The sequence below is a fragment of the Nothoprocta perdicaria genome, unplaced genomic scaffold, assembly GCF_003342845.1.
Source record: "Nothoprocta perdicaria isolate Ctin4 unplaced genomic scaffold, notPer1 scaffold_19, whole genome shotgun sequence".
NCBI classification, from domain to species: domain Eukaryota; kingdom Metazoa; phylum Chordata; class Aves; order Tinamiformes; family Tinamidae; genus Nothoprocta; species Nothoprocta perdicaria.
In genome coordinates this window covers 4,611,159-4,615,703 of record NW_020455093.1, presented here as the reverse complement: position 1 = coordinate 4,615,703, position 4,545 = coordinate 4,611,159, and positions in this window count along the sequence as shown.

Here is a 4,545-nt window from a genome sequence, read left to right as displayed (position 1 = left end):
CTTATGAGCAATATGGAGACGGAAAACCCACACTTGACTCTCACATTAGCTATTAGGCTTCAGAAGACTTATATTTTTCAGGCTACCTGCACAGYAGCATTCCCAAAGAGAAGAATCTCAGAGGGTGTCACCGGCAGGTTTTCTTGCAACACTAAGTGCAACMCTAAGGGATGGCACTGTTAGGAGASGAATTCTTAAATGTACAAACCTGTCCACAATCACAGGGGACTGCGTGGATGCTTTTGCTATTTCTGATGCAAGAATATAGTTTCCTGCTGCATAAAATGCCCTTCTAATGAGTGCCGGCTCGTTATCAAATATTGTTCTCCACTGGCTGATGCAAGGTGGTGGCGACCTTAACAGAACGGCGTTCAGGGCGTCCTTAACAGACTCCGTTACAGTGGTTTTGCCTGCATTTCATTTACAAAAGGAAACATTTGTCATCTTGCATATCAGATACAATCCACTTTTAAGAGCTGAAAAACGTCCTTATCTTTTCCTTCGGAGCACATGTTCTGACACCTGACTCGGTAACTGGAGACTGCTGTGATAAGATTTTCTTAGCAGAAAATGGTTATGAGGCTCCCCTTCCGGCCCGGAGACATTCTCTCCTCCCTCTTGCCAACTGTCCGTCCTCCCTCCGTTCCCCCCTCCCTTTTAAAGGCATTTCACAACCAATTTCTCTATTTAACTTTTCCAGTATTTTTTTTTTAACTGTTGTGGATGTTGCCACACTGATTGATCTTTGCCATCACGCTGTTTATGCACTGCTCTCTTTGTGCAGTGGATTTTCAGCCCCTTTCAACAGAAAATACAGAAAGCAAAGTTATTCAGAAGGCAACTTTTATAAAATGAAAAACTGCCACTGGTTTCTCAAACCTCCACTGTTTTAATTCATTCGTTCGAAAGCTCTGTGRGAAAATCATGCATTCTTTATCTCCACGAGCAGTTTCAGCACCGTTACTTCACCTTTTGCATAATTTTGTTTACATAGATAAGGTATTCATCCACTGAGTGAAAAAAAAATAGCATAGGTGGCTGTGGTTGAGTAAGAGAAGRCAGACTGGTATTTATAATTGATCTGAGTATGTCACAGGATTTTAGATTTGCTTTTTTTGTTTGTTTTGTTCTAATTCTGAAGCCTTTCGTGMAGAGGGACGAGCGAATGGTTCATTCCGGCGCTCAATCCGCGGCGCCTCTCCGCTGCCCGCACCGCGCCGCTTACCTGTGGCATCCAGCCCCTCCACGACGATGACGGGGAAATGCCCCTTCCTCGGCTGCTGGGGACATCTCTCCAGGATCTCGAGCACGGCGCGGGCCTCGGGGATTTCAGAGGCGCACTGCAAAGACAGACGCACCCGATTGCCCCCAGTCTGCTCCCAGGAGAAGGGGCTGGAAAGGGCAGCAGGGCAGCGGCGCGTCCTGCTGCTCACCTGGCGCAGGCGGGCGCGGGCGGTGGGCGCCGAGGACGGCAGCGGCGGCCGTGGCGCGGGCGGCATCGCGGAGCTCGCCCTGCGCGGGGCTGCGCGGGCGGGAAGCGCAAAGCGGAGCCCGGGGCGGCGGAGGCGGCGGCTGGGCTGCCCGTCGGGAAACGGGAAACGAAACTCTGGTTGGGAGGTGCCGCGGCCCAAAGGCCTCTCCTGGMAGCCCGCCCGCCTGCAAGCGCCAGTGAGGGAAGGGAGATGAGGGTGGTCGGCTCCTGCTGCRCAGCCTGGGCTCGGACATGACGGAAAGGATTCACAGGAGATAATAAATAAAAATACACTTGAGGTTGTAGCATGGAGTCCCGTGTCTGCATCATGGTGTTCTGCAGCTAAGTCAGAAGCACAGCCACATTCAGCTGCCCCACACAAGCCTGCAGGCCAAGGAGCACTCTGCTGCCAGGGCACATCCATGGCTTGACCCCACGCTTCTACCATGAACCTTAAGCAGTTTGGAAAGTAAAATGAGTAGTCTTTTGGGAACTGAGTCCTTTGGCCAATTTCAGCATTCATCAAATCAGAGGGAGAAAATCTAAAGTAAAGATTAATACTTATTTAGTGTCACACCAGCTGCTGTGAGTGAAACTGTCCAAAATGTGTGTGCAGAAAACCTTGCTGTCAAGAATTGAATGTCCAGAAATGAGATAGAGAAGTCCTAAAACTTTATTCCTTTACAGAGTCCACCAGGGCATACCCCTGTGGGATCTCTCAAATTACTGACGGGCGCAGCCTCCTTTTATCCTAATTTCCCGACCAAGGTATGCCCTTTCCATTTCCTCACTGGCTAAGGTACTCAGAAGTTCCAGACTTCTTGGCCTGCCTAATATAATTTGCTCTGTGATATGTTTGGTCATTTGTTGATAAGGAACTCTCTGCTCYCCTTCTGTTTTTTCCCTGGATGAGATCACCTACATCCAATCTTATTCRCACAGCACGAGCTCTCTGCCTGTACTCTCACATCCCACCTGCTAAAGAGTGTGGGATAACTCCTTTATATGTAAAGACGCAGACTACTTTTTTCCTTATTTGTAAGGACACAGGCTCCTTTTACCTTTATGTGTGTTATGTAACCCAGAATGTAAGAGAACGTGCACCTTTGGTGAAGTCTACTTGCTCTCTCAATTGCTAGAAAAGTAGACATATAAAAGTGTAGCTCCTAGAAACATCTTCTGAAAGTGTATAATCTACAAGAGAATATATTTTCTAATAAGAAATTAAGCAGAAACTTCTGGTCAGCCGCACGTTTACACAAATACCTTGTGYTTGGCAGCTCTGCAGGCAGAATGGAGCAGCTGGTAGGCAGCAAGAGTCTACTTAGAGATCAGCTCTATCATATGGAAACTRCCAATGCTAAGGACACCGCTGGAAGGCTAGGCCAGAGCAGGAACTGGGAATACAGCCATGAAGGCTGTATGAAATGCCGACTCAGCAGCAGGTACTAAAACTGACATTTTTCAAGGCAAAACATTCCCTTTCTCATATCCGAGAACTTTTACATTTTTTTTTTTTAATATAACTTGCAAGCACAGACTGACCAATCCTGGCTGAGKATGTCAGAATACATGTGGCAAGACAGAGTTTGTTAGGTAATAAGCTAATAGATACTAACTTTAAGAACATAAGAAAATGCAAACTGAGATGCAAGAAAATGCATCTAGATAAATGGTCTGTGTGGCCTAATATTTTGCCTCCACCACTGACAGAAGGACATGCTACAGAGACCTCACTCATTTGTGGAGCCTTCCCTCAGTCCTCATGCTTCCACAATCATTGGATTAGCTAATCCATTTAGCACCTATTAATGAATCTATTGTCTGTAAATCTTTCTAAAACCTTTTGATGCAGTGGATGCAGAGGATGCATCAAAGCATCCTCAAAGTGTTGTACCCCCAAATTCCAGAAGTGCACACCTGTTGTGCAAGAAATATTTTTTTCTTTTACCTATTTCAAACTCCTCAACTTCATCATGTCAAAAATGAGGAGCCCTAAACCGTTGTAAGGCAGCTGTTTCATTCACTTCATCATTTAATTACAGGAATAACTTCTTTAACCCCTGCTGGATGCAGAGGCCACAACTGCATGCACTTGTCAGGATATGACTATGCATACCAAGGTTCTGCATAGTACCTTGTGCTACGTACTTGRCACTATGCAGTGCCAAGGTACTATGGTAAATAATTCCTCCTGCCTTGTTCTGAATACCTTCCTTGTGCTTACTGCCTCTCCTGATACTACCCAACCTTTCATTGACTTTTTATCACTGCTGCTTCCATTATGCCAATTAGTTCAGTGGTTCTCTGCACTCACCACTGCTGAGCTCAGTGTTACATAAACATGTTTTTTTATTACATGCATTACTATGTACTGAATCTCATCTGACACTTGTTTGTTTACTCAGTTTTGTGAGGTCCAATWGCTCTGTTGCCAAGTTTCACTTGAAAATCAACTGTTTCTGTTCTACACTGAGCTATCTAGGTCAATGCTCCTGTTTTTTCCAGCTTCCTAATGCCACAATTGCCATTCTCCTCCCAGCTGAGTAAATGGCAAGGTTTTACTTTCATTTCGCCTTTTCCCTGCCCACCACAGTTTGTCAATGTTTTGATCTGACCCTGCGTGCAAGTTACTGATTCCTTCTCATATACTTGTCATATCTACCCAAACAGCTAATTTCTTAAAAGTGTCTTGGAAAATTCTACATTTTTCCCATCACATTATAAACACAAATATGTCACAAATATGTGACTAATCAGGTAAMAATATGGGAAACTGCACCTGCTTTCTGCCTCAAAGATGGATCTTTGTCTGTATTGAAAGACTACAGAGAGTATGAATCTGTTTAAATATGTTAAGCACTTCTTGGTTTCTTCACAAGGGCTATTACCATTTTACATTCTGTRAAATAAGTCGACCTGTAGCTTTACAAACATTTCTAAATGCACAGTGTAGATAAACAATTTAAACAAACCACTGGAACTAAGATAAATCACTTAAGTTGAAGGTCTGTACAAGTAGCTAAAATACTGAAGAATGGGAAGTAGATGATTTCYTGTAGAATAAACTTTAA